Raw genomic sequence first — 22,500 nt, forward strand, 5'->3', positions numbered from 1 at the left:
GGAGTCAGAATTTCGGAAAAAATGGTGTTTTATGCAGATACTAACCTTGATGGGTGGCCTGCGAATAGCTTAATAGCAGAAGTTGAGAGGAAGGGAAATTTTGTGGGAATTTGTTCACTTCCCAGAGCAGGCATTGGTCAGAGCTGGGAAGCGACGCATAATTACCGCGACTTGCGCTGCAACTGGCGTAAGTGATTTTGCTGGAGGGGAAACCGAGATGAAGAGCGGACTGGCAGAAGTCTCGGTAGAGGTCTTTCGTTCCCAGCTTGCCTAGAGTGCGAACGTGGCGTTCTTTACTCAAATTGCCTGAGAGAGAGTGAGCATCTCTGCAGTTTAGGACTTAGCACATGGAAAGATTGAGATTGGAGATTTTGGTTCAACTATGTACTGAGCAAGATAGCTAGAAGTGAACGGACGAACGCAACCTTGCAGCACCACTAGGCCGGCCGACGTCTACACAACGACGACGCCCCACTGCGCTGAATTCAGTGATATTGCACCCGCTACGGCTAGAATTAGGCCACTGATTCATTTGTTGGATCACATCGGCAAAGTTTCCAAGAGGGTTTCATGGGCCGTGTATTGTGGAATTCTTCTCACACTTCGCATTACACCAGGGTCAGTCGATAGGAATTCATTTTGATTTATCGCGCTTTACTCCACATATACGCAATTTATTACCACTGCCTGTTAGGAGAGTCATGTAATGTGATGATTGAAGGTGGGGAGTTAAAATAAATTTGTGCTAATCGACTGCATCTGTTGTCAACCAAGTAGTTGAAATCCCAAGTCACTTTCTTAATTAATTTTATGTTCAACATTTGCATCTGGTGTTCAATAGGTGAATATAACATCAATGTGCACCCTTTTTTAATTAAAAGTAATCAATTCTGAATAATTAATGACAACACTGCCACCACAGTTCAATCAGGAGTCACAGGGCAGTATTACTTCCTTTGCGTTATCCGATATTGCGGCAGTTTTGCACTTTCTGTTGATCTGTTAGTGAATTAGCTGGGGTGAACACGCCCCAAAACCAGATAAGTGACGGGTGGGGTGTTCCACCGTTTGAAATGCTACCAAGATTATGGGAACTGGATCAACAACGAGTGGCGTCTTCTGATCTTCTCAGCTGGAGGCAGAGCAGTGACTTGGGATGTACCCTCAAAAATCGAGAGGTGAGACCACGTAGTGAACCCAGGAACATTGTGTTGTGTTCTAGGTGTTATTGTATGGTGAGACATATTGTTGCACGCGCGTACAGACTTCCACATCTTTCAACACGGTACACTCACTCATCAGTAAGCGTTATTGGGACAGTGTAGCCCATCGCCATGTGCGCGTTTTCAGGATTACGTTAGGTCTAACCTCACATGTACGGATGACAATGGGCGATCGCATCACAGAGCGCATGTGGAGGAGCTCCTGGAACGACAGTATAGCCGACGAATGGGCTGGCCTGCCGTCCACCCGACTTAAATTCCATGGAGAACGTGTGGAATGCGTTGTGGACACGTACTGCTGCACTTCCACGTACACCAGTGACCATCGAGCAGTCGTCAATCGTGCTATTGGAGTAACGGAACGCCCTACCACAACTCCTTACCGACCTAATGGCGAGCGTGGCAACCCGCTGCAGAGCAAACGCTGATACCCGTGGTGACCACACACCTTATTAAAATACATGTCGGAGATATGATGTTTTATCGGATTCCTGATAATCACGATACACTCTTGAAGTGATTGTACTAGAAAATCCCCACTTCATAGCTACCACGAAGATGCTGTGTCCCATCGCTCGTCTGCGGACTATAGCACCACGTTCAAAATCACTTAAATCTTGATAACCTGCCACTGTAGCTGCAGTAACTGTTCTAACAACTGCGCCAGACACTTGCTGTCTTATCTAGGCGTTGCCGACCGCAGCGCAATATTCTGCCTGCTTACATATATCAGTATTTGAATGTGCCTATACCAGTTTCTTTGCCGCTTCAGTGTATTTGACACCACTTCGACGACTTGTGAATCGATGCTGATAATATGATGAGAACAACACATACACACCCAGTTGTGAGCGCAAAAATTATCTGACATGGCCGGAAATCGAACCCAGAATCCCATGATCAGAAGACCACGGGCTGTTGATGCAAATCATACGCGTTTCAGAAGCTAATTAGATATGTGTGATGCTGAGCTGCTAAAATGCGACGGGCTTCTGCCTAATGTTAGTATCAAAGCACAGATTAAACACGTAGAGGATTGTGTAAGTATTATATCTACACCATGTATCGTATTATGTAGAACATTTCAAACAATGAAAGAATTTTCACAAACACGTTATTTGGCGTTATATTTTTCAAATCAATTATATGTTGTGCTACAAACTTTTCAAAAGTAGTCTATGTTCGTCCTCAACGTTCGACCTGTGTTCATGCCAAATTTCTTCAAAATGAGATCAGCGGTTTAGTCGTGAAAATGTAACAGAGTTACTTTCTCATGTATAATATTAGTACTGATATGGGATTTTTAACATTTTACTGTTTTGGTTAAAGTCACAACCTTGATTTCGTCTGCTTACAGACAGAATGTGCAATGCTAATACGAAAAGAAAACAGAAACCAGAGCTGAAAACTGTGTGTTAAGATCAAAGAAGAAAGACGTCATTAGGCATAAGTCTAACGCAAAATTACAATTATAGAAGAGACAGTCTGGAAACGGTTTTATTAAAGAAATCTCCCCAATATTTAGCTACCGTGATTTTGAAAAACTAAAGAAAATAAAAATATAAAGAGTAAGAAGGTAATTGAAACTCCACTCCTCCTAAATATGAGTTCAGTATTTTTTATAACTGAGCCACTTCGCTCAGTGAAAAAGTCTATGGAAGGCCTTGTATCTGGATGGAACAAGAGAAGGGCTTGTTAAGGGCTCCAGTAATATGGTATAATATTTAAGGGCAGACAAAAGGATAAAACATGTCAAACAGTTTGTGAAGAAAGTTAAGAGTAGGAGGCAAGCAGATATGAAAATATTTGTTCAGAACAGCAAGAGATAGTACAGACAGAATCCGTCGAATGATAGAAAAAAATCTGTTCCTTTTTTTTTTCGGCATCCATTATATTCCCTCCAGTAGAGGAATTAATTCATTTTATTTGTTCATTAGGGTAGATGCGGACAAGCTTTTCCCTTCATTCAGATTAGATCCAATTTACTGTCCTTCGATAACATTGCAGTGAAGCATGTAGGGGCATATTAATTAATTTAGAGAGCTAATTTTGTCGCTACTGAAAGAGCACGCCTTCTGCGAGCAAGTTCCCGTTAGCCATTGTATTGCTGCGGGGTTGGTGCAAGAATGGCTTCCCCTAATCGGCTCTGCGCTATAGCTAGATCCCGAGAGCGATTTTAATATCGGATCAGGAAGGCAGATTTCTGCAACTGCTAACAGAGGACCGCAGATAAAAGAAGCGGTCGTCGCCCATTCTTTCCACCAGAGCGCAACAGATGGCAGTAGCGGCGGTCGGAGATGCGATGTCGCTCCTGTCGGCAGTCGCGCGTCCACACAGGACCCGCCAAATTAACGAAGATGTTTCTGTTTCATTACAGCTTTGTGAGGACTGCCGGGACAGGAATTCGCGGTAAAAATGAAACTTTGGTTTATTATGGCTCCGAAATAATTAGCCCTTGCTCTCTTACTATTAATTCCTTTTTTGAGGGCTAGAGAGAAAGAAAGACGTCTGACGCAAACTTTTTTTGTATAATTAAGCGGGGAGAAGTATTAAAACTTTATGTGAAATTTAATTATCGGGCGTTCTTTAATTTCAGGATATGTTCATCCGGAACGTAGAGCGCAGTACTCTAGATTTACTCGTAAAACAATGCTCTCATTTTTGTGATGTTTCTCGTGCACTGTTTGTAAACAATTATAGCAGCTACTGCTACACGTCAGCTAGAAACAGATGAATAACTGAACCTAAGCGGATGTCTGATCACGAAATCTTACGCAAACAACGTAACTATAAACGATATATGATTTGTGAAACACTACAGTAAGAGTACATAAGCAAGAAATAATCTTAGCAATTGAGGAACTGAACAGGTTGGAAGTACTCAGCAGTAGCGGCACTCCATCAGGTGGAAATTTTTAGTTGGCATAATCTACAAGATTCTGATCATAGGGCGGTTGATATAAATGACTTTTTTTAGAACAAATACATATAAATCATTGACGGAGATGTTACAATGGAATAAGTTATGAGCGCGTACTTTGTACAGCTTTGATAGTGTGCATGGGGGAGTTTACGACCCCTTGTGCTGTTATTTGCTAATCGCTAGAACAATTAAGGAACATGAAATGGTATTAGCATACCAAAATGGTTCAAATGGCTCTGAGCACTATGGGACTTAACTTCTGAGGTCATCAATCCCCTATAACTTAGAACTACTTAAACCTAACTAACCTAAGGACATCACACACATCCATGCCCGTGGCAGGATTCGAACCTGCGACCGTAGCGGTCGCGCGGTTCCAGACTGTAGCGCCTAGAACCGCTCGGCCACCCCGGCCGGCTATTAGCATTCCAGAACGCTCGTTCTGTCCCTATCGCTTATGCAAACAACAGCATATTGAAGACTGTGTGACTGTATCGTTTATGTATGAATACATGAAGTTTACATGAACTTAATTGTGTCAGGATACATAATTGTGTACAACCCACTTATTCACATTAAAGATGAAACCATTAATTTATGATTTGCAATAACTGAGAAACCAGGTCATGATAGGAATCTTAGTCGATCTTACAGTGGGAGACGCATTCTAATTTCGTCTGATGGATTAAGTCACTATATCAGTATACGACAATGTACTGTGTCAAATTTGATGTACATTAAAACACGTTGTTCGCCTCCACATATGTGCTACGTCAAGTGAGTTGTAGAGAAGAAATACGAAGGTTTTTAATGTAATCACGTTGTAACAGTTGTCTAAGCATTTTTGTATATATGTTGCAGATACCCATATCGATAAGCGTGTTCAAATCCCATCAACTGTGCAGCAAAGCACCGGCGATGGCGGAGTACAGAGATAGTCCACCATCGCAGATATCTGGTCGCTATACGACGGCGAGAGAACTACTTTCTAAAATGTGAACATTATTGTAAAGTCAAAAAATCGTTCAATTTTGTTTGTGACATGGTTCCTGGAGACCTTAACAGTAGTTTTTTACGTATTTGAAGCTGTTACGTATACGTTGTGTGTCGGTTTGAAAATGCTAAGGCTGGTATCTTGTGTTGACATGTAAACAAAAGGTGTTATTTGGTGTTACTGGCTCTTCAAGTCATTGTCAATCGCCAGAGTCTAACGGAGTTAAACTCAGTTGAACTAATCTCAGAACGGTTGACTTCTTACTACTTACTGGGCACCATGAAAGTGGTATAGAAATTATTTTAATTTTGCTGGGTTGTGTATGCCAAATAAAGGCGCGACGAGTTGTAAATAGGCTGTTAAGGTTTTTATGTTGGCAACGCCATGTAGCGCTCTGTATGAAAATCACTGATTGTGCTGTTTGCAGTCTGTGGCTGGTTTGCATTGTTGGAATATTTGCTACTGTACTGTTGAGCAGTTGGATGTGAACAGCGCGTAGCGCGTAGCGTTGCGCAGTTGGAGGTGAGCCGCCAGCAGTGGTGGATGTGGGGAGAGAAATGGCAGAGTTTTGAAAGCGGTCTATCTGGGCGTGTGTCCGTCAGAAAAAGGAAATTTTTAAGACTGGATGCGATTATATATATGTTATGACTTTTGAACACTATTAAGGTAAATACAGTGTTTGTTCTCTATTAAAATCTTTCATTTGCTAACTATGCCTATCAGTAGTCAGTGCCTTCAGTAGTTAGAATCTTTTATTTAGCTGGCAGTATTGGCGCCCTCTGTATTGCAGTAGTTTAAGCAACGAAGATTTTAGTGAGGTAAGGGATTCATGTAAGGTATAGGTTATTGTTAGTCAGGGTCATTCTGTTGTTGGATTATTGAAAGTCAGATTGCGTTGTGCTAAAAATATTGTGTGTCAGTTTAGTGATGATCAGAATAAATAAAGAGAGAAATGTCTCAGTACGTTCAGTTTTGCTCAGCTGTTTGAAAATTAAATAACGTAGAAGTTTACCAGCACAGTAATATATAATTTTCCAATGGGGGCGTTTCAGAGTGTCATTCTTGTAATCTACTGAATAACAGCACTGCTTACGTAGAGCTACAGCGTGAGCTATTCGAGCTAGCTAGATAACATTCTACACAGGGCAAACGACATCATACACGTACCAACTTTGAACTAGTCCAGCCACTCATTTTCTTTCGCAACTTCGAACGTGTACTTCTAAATAAAAGTTTCAGTCCAAATATCAAATTCATTTTGGGATTACCATAGAGGTTGGTTCATGTATGAATGGCATTATTGGCCGGGAGGCCCCATTCGGGTTCGGCCGCCGAGTGCAAGTCTTATTTCAGTCGACGCCATATTGGGCGACTTGCGTGTCGATGATGAGGATCAATTGATGATGAGGTCAACAGGACATCCAGTCCACAAGCAGAGAAAATCTCCAAACGCACCGGGAATCGAACCCGGGCCCGCTGCATTTCCGATAGTATGTGGAAGCCGAAAGACCGTGCAATGGAAAGGGCTGTAGCTGCATGCAAACGAAGTAAAATAGCAGATAAGTGGAGCAGGGGCTTGGAGCAGAATAGAGAGGGACGTAATGGTAGCGGCTTTCCACGAATTCCACTCCAAGCTGGAAGTGGAATTCCTTTGTAGAGGACTGCTATTCCAGAGAGCATCACTGTGTAATGGCGCTGGTACCGGTTCTGTAGACGGAGCTCTGCTGATCTCACTGCTGTGGTAATATTGTAGACTCTCGCAACGTGTATATATTGGAAATGACGTCACCTCACCATCATAGTGCTGTAGAGGTAACAGAAGTCCCTTTCTTTGCCTCTTGGCCTCTTTCGTTACGACAGTTGTGGGGTCTCTACATAAATTCTATGCATTCTATGCATTCACTTTCCTTAAAGTTGGTAGTTGGAGCTAGACGCATTGGGTTTTCTGTCTCGAAAATCGTGAGGGAATTCAATATTCCAAGTAGCACTGAGTCAACAGTGAACCGAGATTACCAAAGATTCTTTCTGCATAGCTAGGTAGACCAATGGGTGCGTATACATCTGCAACACTGAACCACAAAACATCTCAATGTTACGGCATGTTCGCCATTGTGTGTCAATCTTCAGGTTCTCTAAGGGCTAAAAAGACTGCAAATACGTTTTATGGACATTTCTAAATCTTACTTTAATAACTACATTTTAGAGAGAAAATACGTACCACAACCCGTTGTTCAGCACTGATGATGAAGTCCGACAAACAATAGTGTCTGATTTAATGTGAAAGTATTTTCTGATTTACTTTAATTGAATCGTCTATTTTAGTGCATTACAGATAATTACGGAGCTAACGCTGAGCCTAGTCCTGGCTGTATGGGGGATGCTCGGACACTTCCCACCTAAACCGCTGCAAGGTCGTCCTAATTTCCCCTACAGTGTGCGACCGAGAATTGTCGTGAAGACCGAAAAGGAATGATAGGTACGTTATATGGGGGTGTATGAAATTAGGCGAAACCCCGCAGCGTGCACTATTGGCGAGAGCCACTATTGTTCTGACGGTCGCGGTGGTCTCGCGGTTCTAGGCGCGCAGTCCGGAACCGTGCGACTGCTACGGTCGCAGGTTCGAATCCTGCCTCGGGCATGGATGTGTGTGGTGTCCTTAGGTTAGTTAGGTTTAAGTAGTTCTAAGTTCTAGGGGACTGATGACCACAGCTGTTAAGTCCCATAGTGCTCAGAGCCATTTGAACCACTATTGTTCTAGGCAACTTAACGTGCTCACTGTGTGCTCAGAACTGGAAAGAGAGCCGTGACATAATCGACAGACATACTACCGACAATACACAACATATCTACGAAAAGCGTCATGGGATTTTCACTGCCATTTCCATTTCGGTACCTGTCGGACTTTACTTTCCAAACAGCCTCCTATATTGCCGTTTGGAATTACGACCTACGTACACGTCGTAATGCTGTCCAGATGTTTACCCCTCATCGTAAATGCTATTGCTGTTGGGCTCTTCGTGTAACAGTGTAGGCGTAGTCGCGAGTGACTTTACGTAAAAGTATGTGATTTAAGTACGTGAACTTTTGCTTGTGCATACCTCTACAGAACTACTGCAATTTCTTCAGTTTTTCTTGTAGTACAAAATAACACAGCAATACAAAATCTATGCTAAAGGACTGTAAAATATTGTACCGCATATATTACAGAAAATGCATCGTGTACTTCTAAGTAGGGTTGCCAGCGCGCCGCATCCGGCCGCTAGGGCGGGCGCCGAAATCTGTGCGTGCTATCCATCCGTAAGCTAATTACTGATCTGCACTGAGAGCTAATATATTGCTAAGTTTTTTTGTAGGTAATACCCGAATACATTTTTGTTCAAAGGGAAGCTCGAAGCTAAGAATAGTCCCTGTTAAAGTGCAAAAGACGTCGTATCAAAAAATCCAACACCAATATTTAAAAGTTTTGGACAGTGAATATACAGTCAGAGTCCGTTAACAAAGTATCCAACGGTTTATTCCTCTACTCTCAGATGAAGAAACTACTGAATGTCAACCATTTCCAGAATGACGTCTAAGTGATTTTCGAAGTGGATTGTTTCCTGAACAGCAAAAGTCCAGACTTCTACAAACGAGTTCTCCGCAAAAGTTATCCATCATTGCGGCAAATGTATCACACTGAAACGCGAATATATGGAGGATGACTACCACCATCAACACATTTATGTAATGGTCGCTTCCTTCGTTGCAAAACACTTTGAAAAAAAAGAAAAGAAAACGAAAACAACGACGCACTGCGAAGGAATTATACGAATTATAAGATAATCGGTAGATGTGCCGTACATGTACAGACAAGCCAATAATAAAAAATTTCATAAAAAACTGGATGGTTTATTCAAGAGAAAGAGCTCAAGAAATTGAGCAAGTTAATGACGCGTTGGTCCACCTAGATCTTAGTTTAAGCAGTTATTCGGCTTGGCATTGATTGATATAGTTGATTGATGTAGCCGATTTCCTTCTGTTCAATTGACGTGTTAGATCGTGGAAATCGCCTGTTGTTTGGAGGGCCCTGCCCATAAAGCTCCAAACATTCTCATTTGAGGAGAGATGCCGCGACCTTATTGATCAAGGCAGGTTTTGGCAGACAAGAGAACAAGAAGCAGAGACTCTCGCCGTATGCGGGTGGGTCTTATTTTGCTGAAATGAAGCCCAGGATGGCTTGGCATGAAGGGAAACAAAACTCGGGCGTAGAATGTCGTCTGCAGATCGCAGTGGTGTGAAGCTGCTACTGATGACAATCGACAGGGTCGTTCTAAGAAATGGAACGTCACCCTAGACCATCACTTTTGGTTGTCGGATCATACAGATTATTTGGATACCTGCACTGTCCGGGAAATCTCCAGACACGTCTTCGCTAGTTATCAGTGCTCATTTCGAAGCCGAACTCGTCACTGAAGACAATACTATGAAGACAGTACTATTACAGTCAGTGAGATTCCAGGATGAATGTGCCTGATATCAGTGCTAAAAGTCTTGTTGGTGTGCAGAGATCAATGGAAGTCAGCGCAAGGGGCACATTGAGCTCAGTCCCCTTTCCGTGTGACACCTAAAAGTTGCTCTTATGATCACTGAAGCACCATTTGCACGTCAGATCAATATTTTAATGAATCCGGATCTCTGAGTGTCTCTCTGACGTTTGCTCTGTGCACACGTTCTGTCGTCTCTCTAGATCAACCGCTTCATTCTTGGAGCTATGTTCGGCCGTGGTTCAACGATTCCAGCCGACATCGTCGAATAGTGGCGTCGCTCCTATTAAAAATCAGCGTCTTTCAGCACAACTGCTCGTCGTTTCTTATATGATGACATCTGTATGTAGCTCAAGCGCCTGTATGCCAGGCATGGTTCCTGTCCAACTGAGTGCACAGAATGAGGTTCGCAAAGGCTTTATTCCTTGATATCGACTATATGGCGAAATGCGCTGCAGCGTCACGCATTCACCCATTGGCCGCCAAAGTTAACATTTTTCCATTTCTGACCAGTTTGCATAGCTCCTTCGTAGTGTGTAGTTTTTTCTTTTTTATCTACTTGGGCTCGAACAAACACAAATACACCAAAATCGTCTGAGAAATAATATAAAGGTCTCTTATTGCACTAGTGATACTCCCGCATCTGCAAAAATCTGCAGTCGTCCGTTATAGGCCTGTGCGTATGCCATGCCGCATTGCACACTGACCTGCCGGTACGCCAGTCGGGACCAGTAGGGACGGTGCAGTGTGCCTCTGAAGTTGCGTTTTGTGACATTATTTGTGGATTGAAGCGTCAGATGGCTCGGCGATTGGTAATCAATCTTGCTAATGTATTGCGATTGGTTGAGATGAAGTTACGAAGAACCCTTCTTCGTGAAGATGGTATTGGTGTAGAAGACGAATCATTCGCATGTTTTCTGGTATCTATTATAGTGCAGAAATATGAGCATAAGTTAGGAACAGATACTGTTGTAACACTAACACCTAATGATGATGATAGGGATGATAATGACGAACTACTCATCGCAAACGGTAGTGCTACGGCAAGTGCGGGAATAAGCGATGGAAGCAGTGACAGTGAATACCAACCGTCTCCGAAGAAGAAGCTTAAAGTGGCAAGTATCATCACGGCGTTTGATGACAACACTCTGGAGAACATGTACGATGATTATTACGTAAGAGATTTCGACATATACGACAAGCTTCTGAAAAGATACCCTAAACTGAAGTCTAAAGGCAATATTAAAAACATACTGGATTACGTGGCAAAGAAAAGAGAATGAAATACAGTTTTAAAAGGATATCGTACACTGCTGTTCAAGACCATCAAGGAGCGTGTAATGGCGAAATTCGATGAAGCGCGAGAATGCGATTCCGCCGTTCATTATTGGCATTTACAACATTGGGCATTGGACGTAGCTAGAAATCTCGGGTGTACAAACTTTACAGCTTCACCAGGATTTATTACTCATTTGAAAAAGGAGTTTAGGATAACATCACGCCGTATCACTATGATCCAAGCACGAAAAGATAAGAATGACGAAGAAGAGCTGATTGAAAGAGCTCAAACGTTTGTCAATGAGCATATCACGAGAGAAAACTTTGATATTAGTTCTGTATGGAACTGTGATCAGAGTCAGTTCAACTATGAAAGGCGAGAGAAACACTGTCGCGATGTTGTAATCAGTTAACTGTGCAACACATAGTTACACAATCGATGTTGCTATATCAATGTACGGACGATTGGCAGACCAACTCTATATTTGCTTCCAAGACCCCAGTGGAAAGTTTCGACCCGGGTGTCAAGGGAAATAGAAACGCGGTGCCCTCCAAATGTCGTCGTCGATGCAAGTGTGAGTTGACGAAACAATATCTGAAGACGTTTTTTCTGTCAGTTTTGAATCCACATTTGTCGAGAAAGTCATTAGTACTTTGTGACTCCTGGTCTGGACATAAGGATGAATGAGTACTACTGGAAGCATCTGGTGGAAAACATGTAGATTTAAAAATCATTCCGCCTAGAACTACAAAATATGCACAACCTCTGGATGTGTGTATCTTCAGGCAATATAAAATATGTGCCAAGAGAATAACATACTTCATTAAACTACGTTCCAGTAATATGCAGCCGAAATTGCACGACAGATTCTTTATCATGAATATGCATTCTGTCATTTACAATCAGTTATCTGCGGGAGTATACAGACCAATGCTTCGTTACGCGTGGCAGAACGCTGGCTACGGTATTGCTGAACCAGTAAACAACTTCAAAAGGGTCACTGACGTGGCGTTCAACACTGATATTATAGAATGTGCAAATACGCCATGCGATCAACTTGCTTTTCTTCACTGTGCGTTTTGCAGTCATTCGTATTGCTCAGAGCATTTTATTGACATTCCGAATTTACATTTTTTGTTAAGATTGGTGCATTGCGTATGGCGTCTACAATTACATCTACAGTGATATCCAGAGCATGACTGCAGAATTTTGCCGGCCAAAGTGGCCGTGCGGTTCTAGGCGCTGCAGTCTGGAACCGCGAGACCGCTACGGTCGCAGGTTCGAATCCTGCCTCGGGCATGTATGTGTGCGATGTCCTTAGGTTAGTAAGGTTTAACTAGTTCTAAGTTCTAGGGGACTAATGACCTCAGAAGTTGAGTCCCATAGTGCTCAGAGCCATTTGAACCATTTTTTGCAGAGTTTTGCAGAAAAACGAAACCCGCCAGCACATTCAGAGGTACATAATGGTCCTGTAACCAAACGTTCATACAGATCTGTTTGTTCGAGCCCAAATACTTTCCTGGTAAGAGTCATCATAATCATCATCATCATCATCATTTAAGACTGATTATGCCTTTCAGCGTTCAGTCTGAAGCATAGTCCCCCTTATAAAATTCCTCCATGGTCCCTTATTCAGTGCTAACATTGGTGCCTCTTCTGATGTTAAGCCTAATACTTCAAAGTCATTCTAAACCGAATCCAGGTACCTTCTCCTTGGTCTGCCCCGACTCCTCCTACCCTCTACTGCTGCACCCATGAGTCTCTTCGGTAACCTTGCTTCTCCCATGCGTGTAACATGACCCCACCATCTAAGCCTATTCGCCCTGGCCGCTACATCTATAGAGTTCATGCCCAGTTTTTCTTTGATTTCCTCATTGTGGACACCCTCCTGGCATTGTTCCCATCTATTAGTACCTGCAATCAACCTAGCTACTTTCATATCCCTAACCTCAACCTTACTGATAAGGTAACCTGAACGCACCCAGCTTTCGCTCCCATAAAAAGTTGGTCGAAAGATTGAGCGGTGCACAGATAATTAGTCTTGGTACTGACTTCCTTCTTGCAAAAGAGAGTAGATCGTAGCTGAGTGCACACTGCATTAGCTTTGCTACACCTCGCTTCCAGTTCTTTCACTATGTTTCCATCCTGTGAGAATATGCATCCTAAGTACTTGAAACCGTCCACCTGTTCTAACTTTGTTCCTCCTATTTGGCACTCAATCCGTTTATATCTCTTTGGCATTACTTTCGTTTTGGAGAAACTAATCTTCATACCACAGTCCTTACAATTCTGATCTAGCTCTGAAATATTACTGTGCAAACTTTAAATCGAATCTGCCATCACAACTAAGTCATCCGCCTATGTAAGACTGCTTATTTTGTGTTCACATATCTTAATCTCACCCAGCCAATCTATTATTTTCAACATATGAACCACAAATAATATGAACAACAGTGGAGACAGGTTGCAGCCATTTCTTACCCCTGAAACTACTTTGAACCATGAACTCAATTTACCGTCAACTCTAACTGCTGCCTGACTATCCATGTAAAGACCTTTAATTTCTTGCAAAGTTACCCTCCTATTCCATAATCTCATAGAACAGACAGTAACTTCCTCCTAGGAACAAGGTCATATGCCTTTTCTAGATCTATAAAGCATAGATACAATTCCCTGTTCCACTCATAACACTTCTCCATTATTTGCCGTAAGCTAAAGATCTGGTGCAGACAACATCTAAGAGGCCAAAAGCCACACTGATTTTCATCCAATGGGTCCTCAACTAATACTCGCACTTTCCTTTCAACAATACCTGAGAAGATTTTACCCACAACCCTGATTAAACAGATACCTCTGTAGTTGTTACAATCTTTTCTGTTTCCATGTTTAAAGATTGGTGTGATTACTGCTTTTGTCCAGTCTGATGGAACCGGTCCCGACTCCCAGGCCGTTTCAATTATCCTATCTACATCTACATCTATATCCATTTTGCGCAAGCCACCTGACGGTGTGTGGCGGAGGGTACCCTGAGTACCTCTATCGGTTTTCCCTCCTGTTCCAGTCTCGTATTGTTCGTGGAAAGAAGGATTGTCGGTATGCTCTAGTCTCTCTGATTTTATCCTCATGGTCTCTTCGCGAGATATACGTAAGAGGGAGCAATATACTGCTTGACTCTTCGGTGAAGGTATGTTCTCGCAACTTTGACAAAAGCCCGTACCGAGCTACTGAGCGTCTCTCCTGCAGAGTCTGCCACTGGAGTTTATCTATCATCTCCGTAACGCTTTCGCGATTACTAAATGATCCTGTAACGAAGCGCGCAGCAATCCGTTGGATCTTCTTTATCTCTTCTATCAACCCTATCTGGTACGGATCCCACACTGCTGAGCAGTATTCAAGCAGTGGGTGAACAAGCGTACTGTAACCTACTTCCTTTATTTTCGGATTGCATTTCCTTAGGATTCTTCCAATGAATCTCAGTCTGGCATCTGCTTTACCGACGATCAACTTTATATGTTCATTCCATTTTAAATCACTCCTAATGCGTACTCCCAGATAATTTATGGAATTAACTGCTTCCAGTTGCTGACCTGCTATTTTGTAGCTAAATGATAAGGAAACTATCTTTCTATGCATTCGCAGCACATTACACTTGTCTACATTGAGATTCAATTGCCATTCCCTGCACCATGCGTCAATTCGCTGCAGATCCTCCTGCATTTCAGTACAATTTTCCATTGTTACAACATCTCTATACACTACAGCATCATCTGCAAAAAGCCTCAGTGAACTGCCGATGTCATCCACAATGTCATTTATGTATATTGTGAGTAGCAACGGTCCTATGACACTCCCCTGCGGCACACCTGAAATCACTCTTACTTCGGAAGACTTTTCTCCATTGAGAATGACATGCTGCGTTCTGTTATCTAGGACCTCTTAAATCCAATCACACAATTGGTCTGATAGTCCATACGCTCTTACTTTGTTCATTAAACGACTGGGGGGAACTGTATCGAACGCCTTGCGGAAGTCACGAAACATGGCATCTACCTGTGAACCCGTGTTCTGGTAAGTGTGTTATCAAAATATTATGACTGCTCCTTGTATGTGCCTACAGTACTACTAAAGTCATTTTACTCAGCGTGACGTTTGTCCACATAAAGAGTGACAAGTGGAGGGTTATGAGGCAACGGCGAGGTGGCCATCAAGGTGGCGGCTGTTTGAAGCGGCGGGAAACACGGCGGCGTCGTCAACAAGGAGTCCTGTGGTGGGCGGGGCGGCGAGTGGGAGTGGAGGCGGGGGGGGGGGGGGGGAGGAAGAGGGGAAGGGGTTCGCAGTGGGTGGGACCTCCCGTGGGCCTTATCGCCGTGGCCTGCCTGCCCATATATCACAGCCGCGACGCGCCGCGCGTGTGCCGGGCGTCATAAACACGCTGGTGCGCTTCGCTGTCCTGATTTATGCATAGCCTATTTTTTGCGCGAAAGTATACCTTGCACGAACATTACCAGCTGGAGGACTCGTATCGCCGTCCGTGACAACAACATACATTACGCGGCTTTGGTGAAAAATTGAGGACAGATGTTGATCCACACGGTCTGGCGCCCGCTTCCGAGACAAAAAGTAGAGTCCAGGTGGACCTCATTTGTCGCCTAAATAACTTGGCGCCAGCAATCCTGTGAAAGTCAACAAGTATCTCGAAAGAAACTTTTATTTTTGTTCTCCCTTTTGGAAAGTTTGTAAAGATTGATGTACGACTTATTTAATGCCTTCGTATACGCTTAATTAGTCTACTCTTGAAACTTCTTGACAGATTAAAATTGCTTGCCAGACAGTTTCAAAAACGGGACCTTTGCCTATTGTGTTATCCAGGCTCGATTTACGACCCACTTTCACTTTTTTACTTCTGCCAGCAATTCTCTGTTGCCGGCCGTTGGTGGCCGAGCGGTTCTAGGCGCTTCAGTCTGGAACCGCGCGACAGCTACGGTCGCAGGTTCGAATCCTCCCTCGGGCATGGATGTGTGTGATGTCTTTAGGTTAGTGAGGTTTAAGTAGCTCTAAGTTCTAGGGGACTGATGACCTGAGATATTAAGTCCCATAGTGCTCAGAGCCATTTGAACAATTTGAACGTCTCTGTTATTTTCTAAGTTTCACAGAAGGTGTCCTACAGTTTCCCGTATATTTTGCGGGATTTTCATTCATGGAAGAAATAACACTGTAGGGAATGGTTAAACTTAAGCCTTGGCGGTTGCTTCCAGAATGACTCTCCCACTCTGCAGTTTGAGAGGTTTTGAATCTTCTTGGCAAATCAGTACCTGTGTACTGCACCACGAAACCACACGAGGTATCGCAGTGGTTAGCATACGGCCATCCAGATTAGTTTTCCACTATTTCCGTAAACTGCTTGAGGCAAATGCTGGAGTGGTTCCTTTGAATGGGCTCGGCCGATGTCCTTCCCTATACTTCCGTAATCCAGTCCTTAATGACATCGCTGTCGACGATCGGTAAGGGCATTGCCTGCATGTGAAGGTTTCCGGTCAGAGTCTCTGTCCAGCACACAGATTTCATCTGACACGAAGTTGGAAAATACTATACACTCTGCTGCAGAGTGCAATATTCTAGAGCATAACCTACTTTCGCAGTCCCTACTGGAAGTGTACGTCTCGAGCCAGTAGCACATATTCCTGGAGTCCTCAATTCTGGTAGTTAAAACTTTGTTAGTGGGCTTTCGTACGATAGTTAGCGTCTGCTAATTAAGTTTTTTCGTTATATACATATAGCTCTCCCATCAATCAAATTAAATCTGTGGCTATTCGTCCTGACCAATTTCGTACACGTTTAACGTCCCTCAGTAATCCTATCTAATATTGTCCTTACACATTTGGGCAATATTGTAGGATGGGTCGCAGGAGGATTTTTTAAGCAATTTCCTTTGTATGCTGATGACATTTTCCCACTGTCATGCCACTTGCTTTTCATTACCACTGTGCCTAAATTATTATTCCAGTACTTATCATTCGATATTGGTATAGTTTGGTATCTGTATGAGTCGACTGTGAATTGTTGATATTGTAGTCATATTATACTAGTTTTCCCTAATCCGATAAAATTGTGTTGTTTTGTGTTTCTTATATATCTACGTAAGTTTTCTTCTTTGTTCTCCTCTAGAAATTGGATTTGAGAACGTTCTTCCTAAATTACTTGTCTAGCACACTCCAACTGATGATTATACTCTCCTTCAACTTACTTCTAATTGATTCTACATAACTGCGTGACATAGTACTCTATCATTTTGACGTGTTAGAAAACCCACTTTCAGCGGCTTCTTTCATTCGTTCTTGTAAGATACATACAAAATTTGAACTTTCTTTTCCTCATAGATTCATTTGGTGGCTCATTTTTCTCATGTACTTGTGTAAGAGGTGTGTCAAAACTCACCATTGAAAATCATTATAGCCAACGCTATTCTTTGCATTGTGTAAGCACTCAGACGTCGATAGTAACAATCTGACGGCGAAACATGGGAGCGCTATTCTAAGCATTGTTGTGAGACGAGGTCTGTCTGCGAGAGTGGGAGTAATAGTGTCGGTCGAGAGCTCGGAGACAGAAGACTTATCACGCTGCCCTCTCATCAGTGATGGTATATCTTACCACACTCAAGGACTAATTTCATTTATATAGCCAGGCGATATCTAGATGGTTTAACTATGCTTGAAGATGGAATTCGAGGTACAATTCGCAAGTATAGCGCAAAAGCAATTGCAGTGTTAAACTCATGATTGTTAATCAGAGTTTGCAATAATCCCGTGTTTTGCTTGTCAATCAAAGAGGCCTCCTTATCCTTCAAATAATAATAATTAGTCTCCACGTCTAAATAAATTAAAATAATATCTAGTTTTTCTTCATTACTGAAGGTCGGCATATCGACTAGATGACGGCAAATGTAACAGGCCACAAGGAAAAAGGTTTTAGTGTAGCAAAGTGTGTGAATTATGTTACAGTATGAGAGCAGTTCAGCAGCCCAGATTAGGAAACACTTGTACACTGAAGGTAGAGCGTGTCGTGGTGAAATCGGTATGTTTACGGCAGAATGCAGGCGCCAGTGCAGGCAACCCCTGTTCTGAGACCAGTACTACATGTGATGCATTACGTCAGAAACTGCGACGTCGTTGGTATCCTTTACAAGCCACATATTTCAGAACTTATGAGGTTTAGAAACGTGAAAAGTGTGTTACCACTAAATTGTACCTCTAGTTGTCATTTCGCAACAATAAACATTATGCGCAAGTGATCTATCATTCTGATACCGCATTATCTGACACGTTAAAAGAGGTGGACCAGTTCTATAAGGTACAGCTCAAGAAGGGGCTAAACTATCCCCCTTTTAGGAGTGCCATCAATGAAATATGGGCCAATGATGTGTTGTCATAGAATGCCACACCATACATTAACACTCCACTGACGCAGTACGTCAATCACATCACGATTACTGTCAGCGTGAGGTGCACGCTTGAGTCTCAGGAAGTGCGCTAGCTGTGCGCTTCATTTATTTCAAGCGTCAACTACGTTTCGCAATTTCTCGGGTTGTAATTGACGTATTGCGATGCAACCAACAGTTTTGTTGTATACGAAATAATAGTGGGGTACCCGTTTAAAAATACACAGTTTTGTGATGAAAATAGTATTTGTTTACGTTTTAAAATTTCGAATGGTATTTGCTTTTCCTAAACCCCTGCGGTACGTCCATGCTGGTGAACACCGTTTTTTGAATATCTATTGTTGTTCCAGAGGTCTTTGAGGTGGCAGAGTTAGGTGAGAGACTCTGTATATTGTCCGGTGCTAGAGCTGTGTGTGAGTGGTTATTGCACGTTGACATCGAACATAGGCCGTGGTCACATTAATGTGATTGGACCACGTATTTACGTAAACAATTTTTCAAACACGGCAGCTTATTTATCAAAAACTACATCGCACTCGATGATATTTACAGCAGAATTCGTTGCAGACATAAATACCCAGCCATCTGGAAAACTTCCGCGCCACTAAAACATATATATATATATATATATCAGAAATATTTTCTATAGTTGCTAACTACCATTGTTTGACACTCATTACATTAGAAGTACAAATAATTAGTTACGATGGTTGTTAATGGTACTCTAAGGTGAAGAAAGGAATTCATGACTGGCAGCATCAGATGAGTGATAGCATCATTCGTTAGTGTACTGCGTATTGTACCTTTTACGAATGTTTTTCTATGATTCGCTTCCACGCGGTGCTCTACTCAAGTCGTACGTGTTCAGAAATATCTTACTTAACTTAAAGCTTGAATGTGATAGTAGTAGCGTTGTAGTAGTAGCTGGTAGACGAGCGACAAACATAGCCCCATATTCCAGGAATCTGGAATCGAGAAAGCTACCTCCGAGACGATTGCCACGGTTCTAGGGAGCATCTACAATCCTTTCTATTGAATCAACTCATTCTCGTATAGAGGAGTGTCCTCTTTACTAGTTCTGGTTAGTGGGCGACAAACATAGCACCCTACTCCACGAATTTGGTATCAAGACAGCTTCTTCCAGACGAGTGCCAGTGTCTAGAGTGTGTCAACAATCCTTTTTAGAGACTCAAGTCATTCTCGTATGGAGGCGAGTGACCATTAACGCGGTACATGCCGTTGTACTTCAGCGAGGGCCTTCTGTTTGCGAGCATATTTAACGCAGCCTACCATTCAGTAGCGTCCCTTTTACGTCACTCGTGTAGCTGCTTTTGTAAACTAACGAACCGTTGCCGCCATGGAGCTATTCGGAGAGTCGCAAAAATTCTCTGGTGTTATTTTACGAGCCACGGGCGACGACCGGTGCCATTCTGCGTACTACCCCCTGCCCCTCCTCTGCTCCGCCTCCCCCTCCCCCCCCCCCCCTTCTACGCATCGATTCTCCATTTAAATAAATAACTTGGGAAATTCCGCGAAATACTGAAACGGGGAAGTGCGGAACGAGCGGTGGTCCAGTCACTGCCACTTCCGCCAATGAGCTGTTGTGTCGGCGGGGCGGACTTTACGCGCGCCAGTCCGAGGTACGAGCAAACACAAGTGGTTGAGGCGCGCCAGCGCGCGCGCTGCGGCAGGGCCAAACACGTGAACACGCACTCACGCACACATAACCGCTTGTGACCAGACCGCGGCCCCTGACCGTGCGTTTCGGCGCACCGCTGGAAACTTGGATGAATGAGCTCAGTCGCGCGCGCGCGCCGCGGCATACGTAAAATTTATCGCGGCCGCGTAAATTCAATCGCTGTCGCCGTACGCCATATGCCGGCGGGGCGCAGCCGCCGGCCGTACCGTTCTCAGAGGGCTCAACCCTCTGCCGCAGCCCCTGCGCGGGCGGGGCACGGCGGAGCGGAAGGCGAGGGGAGGCGTCGATGTCAGTGTCAGCGGCGCGGCCGCCTGACGGTAGCCGCCGGTTTTATTCCCGGGGACTGCGACGCGCCGGCCGCATTAGCAGCTGCTGAACGTAATGGCAGACGGCCGACCCGGCGCAGCGTAATTAGATTTACGGCCGGCGTTTGTGTCCGTGCGTGCTGCGTACGGTATGAGGGAGAGGGAGAACGCACAGATAGCGGCGTGATGTATGCCCGTTGAGCGCGCGATTCCTGGCGCTGCAGGTAGCAAGAGCACTCTGTTCTGTAATTTGTGTAGTACCGCACGTAACTCTGGCTGCAGGTTTTAACGCGAAAAGTAATGTGGCGCGATCTGCTGCATATTTTTTTATTTTCTGAAACTGGAGGGAGGGGACGAAGAGGACAAGAGAGGGGAAACGCAGGTTGATTGGAACCGTAACGTTCAGGTAGTGGTTAGAACACTGCTACGGCAACGAAATCATTACGGCTCAGACTAATCACAAAAGGTGCCGTGTTACCCATTTCTTTTGCCGTTACTTCTTCACTGTTTTGATGCAGCTAAAGACCGTAATTATTCGTCGGATATCTTCCAATTGTTTTGTATTTCTTGCCTTTTCGAGATTCCTAAAGTTTCACAGAAGTTAGTCTTTTGTCTCAGCCGCGCGGGACTAGCCGAGTGGTCTCAGGCGCTGCAGTCGTGGACTGTGCAGCTGGTCCCGGCGGAGGTTCGAGTCCTCCCTCGGGCATGGGTGTGTGTGTTTGTCCTTAGGATAATTTAGGTTATGTAGTGTGTAAGCTTAGGGACTGATCACCTTAGCAGTTAAGTCCCATAAGATTTCACACACATTTGAACACATCTTTTGCCTCTTTCTGTTCTTGTTTTCGAGAGGTGTACAAATTATCCTTCCAGCTAGCCTGTTCCTATCTCCGCTGCAGCCATTAAAGGAGCTTAACCTACCGCAACGGAAACAAATGATTACGCGTGTATTGAAGCACAGTGGTTAGAGCAGGCCAGCTTGGATATCCGCATATCTGACAAACTTCACGAGACTCAGCCTGCCGCACCTGATAGCAGTTTCCGGTATTAGTCCGACATCACTAGCGGGTATAAGCTTGCGTAGGTATTTTCAGTTCTGTTCATTTTTCATAACGCTACAAAACGCAAAATGAGCTAACCACACTTAAGGAGACTGAGGATAATTTAAGAATTGCGGAATATGTACCATTCAAGAAACAGAGTCTAAATCCAGCAGAGGGAAAGTGTTTTTGTCTTTATGAGGCAGTTTCAAATAAAACGATGGGTGTCTCGTAATGCAAATTGTGTAAAAAGTTACTAAAACATCATTCGGGAACCTCGAGTATGTTACATATTTGTAAATTTCAGCCGCAGTTTCCTCACTCTATAAATATTTTGGAAGAGGACAAAGTGTTTGCCAAGTGTGCGGAAGTTTGTGCCAAGAAGTTGAGGCCATTTAAGCGATACATACGCTTTCTATATTTAGGACAAATATTGACTGAAACAGGTAAAAATATGCCTCGGTAGGTATTAGAAACAACGTTATGGTGATAGTAGTGCAAAGAAAGCTTAGTGTGAAAGAAAAGCATATGAAGAGCACAGCGCAAAAATGACGATAGTCAATTTTTTCCCATTTTCAGTTAGGACAGGAATTTGTAGCTCATATACGTCCGAATTTGTAGGGGGGAAGGGGGGGGGGGTGTACACGGCAAGCATGCTGGCAGTTACTAAGTTACAAGCCATTTTATTTTTGTTGTGCATGGTAAAACCGATGAATGTGTTCACGGCACATATGATGAGAGTCATTTCATAAGGTTGGCAAAACCTGCTTGATCAAGAGTTCAACGTGTTGTCTTCATTCTTTTGTCTACTTTGTGTTTGTGGTTAGAAAGTTGTCAAAGTTTATAGCTTGTGTTCTTGGTAGTAGTTTCTGCGAAAATGAGTGAATTAAGTGAGTCAAGTGTGCATGAAGATTGTGAAAACGTCAGTAAACCTAGCACAAATAAGAGAAAATCCCATGGAAGGGTAAGAGATCGATGAAAAAATATAAAGTGTGTACTCACGGAACTGCGCCCGATTGCAGAAGTAAAAGACTACAGTGTTTTGATAGAGTTTGTGAAGGTGAAAAAAAAAAGATTAATTT

At 43.4% G+C, this 22,500-nt stretch overlaps 1 protein-coding gene across 2 annotated transcripts in view; it reads right to left on the bottom strand.

Moving 5' to 3' along the window:
- Positions 1-22,500, bottom strand: part of LOC126272742 (limbic system-associated membrane protein) — an 848,332-nt gene that overhangs the window by 167,888 nt on the left and 657,944 nt on the right. The window lies entirely within an intron of this gene.

The sequence above is a fragment of the Schistocerca gregaria genome, chromosome 5 (assembly GCF_023897955.1).
Source record: "Schistocerca gregaria isolate iqSchGreg1 chromosome 5, iqSchGreg1.2, whole genome shotgun sequence".
NCBI lineage: Eukaryota > Metazoa > Arthropoda > Insecta > Orthoptera > Acrididae > Schistocerca > Schistocerca gregaria.